The sequence below is a fragment of the Loxodonta africana genome, chromosome 6 (genome assembly GCF_030014295.1).
Source record: "Loxodonta africana isolate mLoxAfr1 chromosome 6, mLoxAfr1.hap2, whole genome shotgun sequence".
Lineage (NCBI taxonomy): Eukaryota > Metazoa > Chordata > Mammalia > Proboscidea > Elephantidae > Loxodonta > Loxodonta africana.
In genome coordinates this window covers 62,358,428-62,368,252 of record NC_087347.1, presented here as the reverse complement: position 1 = coordinate 62,368,252, position 9,825 = coordinate 62,358,428, and the positions used below count along the sequence as shown (strand labels likewise).

General features: G+C 35.2%; 1 non-coding gene across 1 annotated transcript in view; it reads left to right on the top strand.

The window, feature by feature from the left end:
- The window catches only part of LOC111749490 (U6 spliceosomal RNA), a 107-nt gene extending 85 nt beyond the window's left edge, over positions 1 to 22 (top strand). Inside the window, exon 1 of the small nuclear RNA XR_002784623.1 lies at positions 1 to 22. This exon is cut by the window's left edge and continues 85 nt beyond it. This is a non-coding gene — a small nuclear RNA (U6 spliceosomal RNA).
- The last annotated feature ends 9,803 nt before the right edge of the window (positions 23 to 9,825 follow it).

Here is a 9,825-nt window from a genome sequence, read left to right as displayed (position 1 = left end):
TTGTGAAGTGTTCCATATTTTTGCCAAGGAACACACAGATAAAGCAACTGAAGAAATTAGAAAGATTATTCAGGAACATAATGAAAAGTTTAACAAGCTGGAAAAATCCACGGACAGGAATCAGAAATTCAGAAGATTAACAATAAAATTACAGAATTAGACAACTCAGTAGAAAGTCAGAGGAGCAGAATTGAGCAAGTAGAAGCTAGAATTTCTGAACTTGAAGATAAATCACTTGGCACTAATATATTTGAAGAAAAATCAGATAAAAGAATTAAAAAAAAATGAAGAAACCTTAAGAATCATGTGGGACTCCATCAAGAGAAATATCCTACGAGTGATTGGAGTACCAGAAAAGGGAGGGATAACAGAAAATACAGAGAAAATTGTTGAAGATTTGTTGGCAGGAAACTTCCCTGATATTGTGAAAGATGAGAAGATATCTATCCAAGATGCTCATCAAACTCCACATAAGGTAGATCTGAAAAGAAAGTCACCAAGACGTATTATAATCAAACTTGCCAAAACCAAAGATAAAGAGAGAATTATAAGAGCAGCAAGGGATAAACGAAAAGTCACCTACAAAGGAGAGCCAATAAGAATAAGCTCGGACTACTCAGCAGAAACCATGCAGGCAAGAAGACAATGGGATGACATATTTAAAAAATTGAAGGAAAAAAATTGCTTGCCAAGAATCATGTATCCAGCAAAACTGTCTCTTAAATATGAAGGTGAAATTAAGACATTTCCAGATAAATACAAGTTGAGGGAATTCGTAAAAACCAAGCCAAAACTAAAAGAAATACTAAAGGGAGTTCTTTGGTTAGAAAATCAATAATATCAGCTATAAATTTTTTTTTTTTTTTTATCAACCCAAGACTAGAACACTGGGCAGAGCAACCAGAAGTCAACCCACACAGGGAAATCAAACAAAACAAAACAAGATTATATATACGTATAAAAAAGCCCAAAACAGGGTAACAGCGATGTTATTATATAAAAGAAGACAACATTAAAATAATAAAGAGGGACTAAGAAATGTAATCATATACCTTCCATATGGAGAGGAAGATACGGCGATACAAAGAAATAAAAGCTAGTTTTACGTTTAGAAAAATAGGGGTAAATAATAAGGTAACCACAAAGGAGACAAGCTATCCTACTCATCAAAATAAAATACAAGGGAAAAATAGAGACTCAGCAGAAACATAATGAACAACAACAAACATGAGGAAAGGACAATATATAAAGAAAATCTACTCACCACATAAAATCAAGTGGGAAAAAGAAACTGTCAACACACACAAAAAAGGACATCAAAATGATAGCACTAAATTCATACCTATCCATAATTACCCTGAATGTAAATGGACTAAATGCACCAATAAAGAGACAGAGAGTGGCAGAATGGATTAAAAAACAAGATCCATCTATATGCTGCCTACAACAGACACACCTTAGACTTAGAGAAAAAAACAAACTAAAACTCAAAGGATGGAAAAAAATATATCAAGCAAACAACAATCAAAAAAGAGCAGGAGTGGCAATATTAATTTCTGACAAAATAGACTTTAAAGTTAAATCCATCAGAAAGGATTAGGAAGGACACTATATAATGATTAAAAGGACAATATACCAAGAAGCTATAACTATATTAAATATTTATGCACCCAATGACAGGGCTGCAAGATACATAAAACAAACTCTATCAGCATTGAAAACTGAGATAGACAGCTCCACAATAATAGTAGGAGACTTCAACACACCACTTTTGGTGAAGGGCAGGACATCCAGAAAGAAGCTCAATAAAGACACGGAAGATCTAAACGCCACAATTAACCAACTTGACCTTGTAGACATATACAGAACACTCCACCCAACAGCAACCAAGTATACTTTCTTTTCTAGTGCACATGGAACATTCTCTAGAATAGACCACATATTAGGTCATAAAGCAAGCCTTAAGCAGAATTCAAAACATTGAAATATTACAAAGCATTTTCTCTGACCATAAGACCATAAAAGTGGAAATCAATAACAGGAAAAGCAGGGAAAAGAAATCAAACACTTGGAAACTGAACAACACCCTGCTCAAAAAAGACTGGATAATAGAAGACGTTAAGGATGGAATAAAAAAATTCAGAGAATCCAATGAGAATGAAAACACTTTCTATTACAGCCTTTGGGACACAGCAAAAGTGGTGCTCAGAGGCCAATTTATATCAATATACGCACACATCCAAAAAGAAGCAAGGGCCAAAATCAAAGAATTATCCCTACAACTTGAAAAAATAGAAAGAGAGCACCAAAAGAAACCCACAGGCACCAGAAGAAAACAAATAATAAAAATTAGAGCTGAACTAAATGAAACAGAAAAACAATTGAAAGAATTAACAAGACCAAAAGCTGGTGTTTTGAAAAAAATCAACAAAATCGATAAACCACTGGCCAAACTGACAAAAGAAAAACAGGAGAGGAAGCAAATAACCTGAGTAAGAAATGAGAGGGGCGATATTACAACAGACCCAACTGAAATTAAAAGAATCATATCAGATTACTATGAAAAGCTATATTCAAACAAATCTGAAAACCTAGAAGAAATGGATGAATTCCTAGAAACACACTACCTACCTAAACTAACACAAACAGAGGTAGAACAACTAAATAGACCCATAACAAAAGAACAGATTGAAAAGGTAATAAAAAAACTCCCAACAAAAAAAGCCCTGGTCCGGATGGCTTCACTGCAGAGTTCTACCAAACTTTCAAAGAAGAGTTAACACCACTACTACTAAAGGTATTTCAGAGCATAGAAAAGGATGGAATACTACCAAACTCATCCTATGAAGCCACCATATCCCTGATACCAAAACCAGGTAAAGACACGACAAGAAAAGAAAATTATAGACCTATATCCCTCATGAATGTAAATGCAAAAATCCTCAACAAAATTCTAGCCAATAGAATTCAACAACATATCAAAAAAATAATTCACCATGACCAAGTGGGACTCATACCAGGTATGCAGGGATGGTTCAACATTAGAAAAACAATTAATGTAATCCACCACATAAATAAAACAAAAGACAAGAATCACATGATTTTATGAATTGATGCAGAAAAGGCATTTGACAAAGTCCAACACCCATTCATGATAAAAACTCTCAGCAAAATAGGAATAGAAGGAAAATTCCTCAACATAATAAAGGGCATTTATACAAAGCCAACAGCCGACATCACCCTAAATGGAGAGAGCACGAAAGCATTCCCACTGAGATCGGAAACCAGACAAGGATGCCCTTTATCACCACTCTTATTCAACATTGTGCTAGAGGTCCTCGCCAGAGCAATTAGGCTAGATAAAGAAATAAAGGGCATCCGGATCGGCAAGGAAGAAGTAAAAGTATCTCTATTTGCAGATGACATAATCTTATACACAGAAAACCCTAAGGAATCCTCCAGAAAACTACTGAAACTCATAGAAGAGTTCAGCAGAGTATCGGGATACAAAATAAACATACAAAAATCAGTTGGATTCCTCTACAGCAACAAAAAGAACATCGAAGAGGAAATCACCAAATCAATGCCATTTACAGTAGTCCCCAAGAAGATAAAATACTTAGGAATAAATCTTACCAGAGATGTAAAAGATTTATACAAAGAAAACTACAGTACGCTTCCGCAAGAAACCAAAGAAACTTACAAAAGTGGAAGAACATACCTTGCTTGTGGATAGGAAGACTTAACATTATAAAAATGTCTATTCTACCAAAAGCGATCTATACATTTGATGCAACTCCGATCCAAATCCCAATGATATTCTTTAATGAGCTGGAGAAACAAATCACCAACTTCATATGGAAGAGATAGAGGCCCCGGATAAATAAGGCATTACTGAAAAAGAAAAACAAAGTGGGAGACCTTACTTTACCTGATTTTAGAACCTATTATACCACCATAGTAGTCAAAACAGCCTGGTACTGGTACAACAACAGGCACATAGACCAATGGAACAAAATTGAGAACCCAGATATAAATCCATCCACATATGAGCAGCTGATATTTGACAAAGGCCCCAAAACAGTTAAATGGGGAAAAGACAGTCTTTTTAACAAATGGTGCTGGTGTAACTGGATAAAAAAAAAAAAAAAAAAAAAACCATCTGCAAAAAAATGAAAGAAGGCCCATACCTCACCCCATGCACAAAAAGTAACTCAAAATGGATCAAAGACCTAAATATAAAATGTAAAATGATAAAGATCATGGAAGGAAAAAGAGGGACTACATTAGGAGCTCTAATACATGGCATAAACAGTATACAAAACATTATAAAGAATGTTGAAGAAAAACTAGGTAACTGGGAGCTCCTAAAAATCAAGCACCTATGCTCATCCAGACTTCACCAAAAGAGTAAAAGGACTACCTATAGACTGGGAAAAAGTTTTTAGCTATGACATTTCTGATCAGTGCCTGATCCCTAAAATCTACATGATACTGCAAAAACTCAACTGCAAAAAGACAAATAACCCAATTAAAAAATGGGCAAAAGATATGAATAGACACTTCACTAAAGAAGACATTCAGGTAGCTAACAGATATATGAGGAAATGTTCACGATCATTAGCCATTAGAGAAATGCAGATCAAAACTACAATGAGATTTCATCTCACTCCAACAAGGCAGGCATTAATCCAAAAACAACAAAATAAGAAATGTTGGAGAGGCTGTGGAGAGATTGGAACACTTATACACTGCTGGTGGGAATGCCAAATGGTACAACCACTTTGGAAATCGATTTGGCACTTCCTTTAAAAGCTAGAAATAGAACTACCATAGATCCAGCAATCCCACTCCTTGGACTATATCCTAGAGAAATAAGAGCCTTTACGTGAACAGGTATAGCTAGAAATAGAACTACCATAGATCCAGCAATCCCACTCCTTGGACTATATCCTAGAGAAATAAGAGCCTTTACGTGAACAGGTATATGCACATCCACGTGTATTGCCTCACTGTTTACAATAGCAAAAAGATGGAAGCAACCAAGGTGCCCATCAATGGATGAATGGATAAATAAATTACGGTATAGTCACACAGTGGAATACTATGCATCGATAAAGAACAATGATGAATCTGTGAAACATTTCATAACGTGGAGGAACCTGGAAGGCATTACGCTGAGTGAAATTAGTCAGTTGCAGAAGGACAAATATTACATAAGACCACTATTATAAGAACTTGAAAAATAGTTTAAACTGAGAAGAAAACATTCTTTTGTGGTTACGAGAGGGGAGAGGGAGGGAGGGAGGGAGAGGGGCATTCACTAATTAGATAGTAGATAAGAACTACTTTAGGTGAAGGGAAAGACAGAACACAATACAGGGGAGGTCAGCACAACTGGACTAAACCAAAAGCAAAGAAGTTTCCTGAATAAACTGAATGCTTTGAAGGCCAGCGTAGCAGGGGCAGGGGTCTGGGGACCATGGTTTCAGGGGACATCTAAGTCAATTGGCATAATAAAATCTATTAAGAAAACATTCTGCATATCACTTTGAAGAGTGGTGGCTCAGATCTTAAACTCTAGCAAGCAGCCATCTAAGATGCATCAATAGGTCTCAACCCACCTAGATCAAAGGAGAATGAAGAACACCAAGGACACAAGGCGATTACAAGCCCAAGAGACAAAAAGGGCCACGTGAACCAGAGTCTACAACATCCTGAGACCAGAAGAACTAGATGGTGCCAGGCTACATCTGATGGCTGCCGTGACAGGGAACACAATAGAGAACCCCTGAGGGAACAGGAGAGCAGTGGGATGCAGACCCCAAATTCTCATAAGACCAGACTTAATGGTCTGACTGAGACTAGAAGGACCCCGGTGGTCATGGCTCCCAGACCTTCTGTTGGCCCAGGATGGGAACCATTCCCGAAGCCAACTCTTCAGACATGGATTAGACCGGACAATGGGTTGGAGAGGGATGCTGGTGAGGAGTGAGCTTCTTGGATCAGGTGGACACTTCAGACTGTGTTGGCCTCTCCTGTCTGGAGGGGAGATGAGAGGGTGGAGAGGGTTAGAAGCTGGTGAAATTGGACACGAAAAGAGAGAGTGGAGGGAGAGAGTGGGCTGTCTCATTAGGGGGAGAGTAATTGGGAGTGTGTATCAAGGTGTATATTGGTTTTTGTGTGAGAGACTGACTTGATTTGTAAACTTTCACTTAAAGCACAATAAAAATTATAAAAAAAAAACTTCATTTGTTTTCACAGTATCAAGGTCAGTATTCTGTGCCACTATCCTTAAGTTGGAAGATTGAAATATGAATTAATATGTTAAAGACTATAACGTGAATAGTAAGAAAAATGATTCAATTAAAAAAATAAATTTTGTGTAAATCCAAAATTATTCTTTAAATGTTGTCTTACTTTTTTGTTTAATTGATTCACACCCTAAATATTCAACTAATGTGTCTTCTTATGTACTGTATAAAATATCCCAGTTAATTGGCCTAATATTGTATTTAATGCTTCTGCTCTACCATTTAGTTTGTTGTGTAGTGCCTGGGGTCTTAAAAGCTTGTAAGCAGCCATTCAAGGTACACCAATTTCTATCTATTTGCCCGGCACAACAAAGGAAGAAGGAAAGTCAGACATAGGAGGAAGAAATGGAGTATGTGGCTAATTGTCTCAATGAACAACTGTCCCCTTTGCCATGAGACCAGAAGAACTGGATGGTGCCCGGCTATCATTCCCAGACGTTTTGATCTAAGATTCTATAGAATTCTGATCAAAGGGGGGGAAATGTAGAACAAAATTTCAAATTGTTATGGAGTCTTGATTTTCTGGAGTCATAGAGGCCTAATGAACCTTTGAAACTGTTGCCCTGAGGTAATCTTTAAATCTTAATCCTTGAACCAAAAATATCCACTGAAGACTTCTTCAAATGAAACAATCGTTTAGTTTATCTAGTAAAGGAAGTCTGCCTTGAGCATTGTGCTCTTTTAAGATCTGTCTGTATGGGATCAAACTGACAACAGAAACTCAAAAGATTAAATAGGAAACTTAGGAGGCAGCGAGTTTATGTTAATAGGGGAGGAACAAGGGTGAGAACGGTTGCACAACTTGAAGAAAGTAATCAATGTCACTGAGTTGTGTGTATAGAAACTATTGAATTGTATGTTTTACTGTGTATATTCTCAACAACCACAGAAATTAAATAAATTAAAAATATTTTATCATGAGTTTCTTCTATATATGTAAATCATATTATAGGTTTACTGCTTCTTTATTTCTTGGAAAAAACAATGTCTAATACTGCAAATCATTTTAGATGTCTAAAAATGTGTGCATTTGAGAGAAAGGATAGAACACATGATCAGTATATTATTCCAAAAGCATAAGACTCTAGGATGTAGTAGTAACTTGAAACTAAGATATTAATTCCATTTTAAACCAATATTTTAAAAACTGAATATACTTCTGATTTTATATTGGTCATTTGATTATTACTGTCATTTTAAGTAAAATTACCTATAAAATATTGAGTAAATTTAAGAATATAAAGTATACAAAGCCATTCTTTCAAACATTTTATAAGAAGATGGTAAATGCTTCAACGCACTGAAATCAGATGAAAACAGAAAGTCTATATTTACAAGTAAATTGAACTAATAATGACAGCATTTAATTTCCTTTTGGGTATCTTCTTTGAAATTATAATAAAATACATCTGATGTCTGTAGGTTGTTTGGAGGTATCCTGGGGCAGTGATGTTGCAATTAAATCTATGCTGGATTGCTGTGTAAACACCTCTAGGAATTTGTGTATTTTAATTAGAGATTTACTTAAGTACTAGGAATTTTGGAACAGTCACCCACCCACCAGGTTTACCAGCCAATGAACACCACGTACAGTTAAGCGATTTGTAGTTCTCTTTGCTGAAAAATGACTCTCTGTATAGTAATTAAGGTGATTATGGTATCTTCAGCAGCAAAACTAGACTACACAATCAGCAGTTATATTTTTAATTACTTCTTTTTGTTCTCATTTGTACTAACTCTTACAATCAATTTGTGTGAAAAATGGATCCCAAAGCATTTGTATATTAAAGAGTCAATACACTTATTTGTGGCACAGAATAGTATTTTAAAATTTTAGATTCATTAAATTATTATTTGAGTAAGATACGATTACCAGAGGAATTTGGGGGCAAATTTTACTTTCCTGATAGGTATCTATTTAACACACATTACATGAAAAGACACGGTTCCAGATTCAAAGAGTTTGTACAATCAGTCTAGTAGTTACATAAGACATACGGTTCAAGAGCAACTATAACGCAATATAGTAAAGGTTTCTGAAACAGCCCATACTGGGAATTCTAGGAACTCAATGACAATTAAAATCTGAGGGTGTCCGGGAAGGCTTCAAAGACAATAGAAATTAAACTGGATCTTGAGGGTTGTACAGTTACTAACCTGGTAAAAAACTGGAGAAAGAGTAGCAAGAGGGATATATGTAGTGATAGCTCTGTGCTTGATTAGAGTGGTGGTTATACAAATACACTATGTGGTAAATAGCCCATGTGATACATATACACGTGATAAATATATTTTTATTTATCTATTAAAAAAAAGAGTTGCCATTGAGTCGGTTCCAACTCATAGAGATCCTATAGGACAAAGTAGAACTGTCTACTTTGGTGGATTTGAACTCTTGACCCTTTGGTTAGCAGCCAAGCTCCTATTAAAATTAAAAAAAAATTTTTTTTAAACACAAAAAAGTATTAAGGAAAGAAAATTGCAAACAATGATGATAACATGTGGGAAAACATAAACATTTTAAATAGACTTGTATCATGGTAAAGAAGGAGAGGAGGGGGCTAAAAAAGTAGATTATAGCCAGGTTCTATAAGGCTTTATATTCCAGACTCACAGATTTGGATATTATACTGAAATCATAAATAAGATGTTTTTGTCTAGGAAATAGAAACAAATAATCAGTTATAACCCTATCTGAAAAGTACTCTATTAGCGATATCAGAATCTGTTTCTTTTTCCCAAGGAGGCAGCTCTCAGGACATTTGACACAGACTTTACAGAAATATTTTTGCTTACAAATGGATCAAAATGATCTAGTTAATTCAATGATGATAATAAATATTTTAATGAATGATAAAGAGGCTGTTCTTGTTTTGTCTTATGTTAAACAGTAATTTCAGCTTTGGTAAGTACCATCCGTATGATCGTTTTCAAGGTTTTGGATTAAAAGTGGAAAGTGCAATTTACTGAAAATTCCAAATTATATGTAAAAAACATTGTTTTCCTTAAAAATTTTTATATAATTTTCTGAAAAAAATATAATACAATGGAATATCATCATTCATACAATTTACTTACGAGATGACTTTAGGATTTAGTGCTTGGGTAAGAACCTAATACTTAAATCTCTATCATTCATCGGGTAATTCAGTAGCAAAGAGCAAACAAGTAGCAAAGTTCTACTCTAGAGTTATCACAGACACAGGGTATGCGGGTCTGATAGCAATGTTTAGATTGATTTAAATCCAATAAACACTTATTCAGTACTGTTGTCTGCCAGCCTTTGTGCTAAGTATTTCACATGCTTCTCTTAATTTTCACAATAAATATGTCAATTAACATTTATTGAAGTTATGCAGACTTACTATTAAAAAAAAATGTTGCCGTTAATTGCTGTGGAGTGAGTTCTGACTCATGGCAACTTTACGTACAACAGAAAGAAATGTTGCCGACCCTGTGCCATCTTCATGATTGTGGGTATATTTGAGTCCATTATTATGGCTATTGTGTC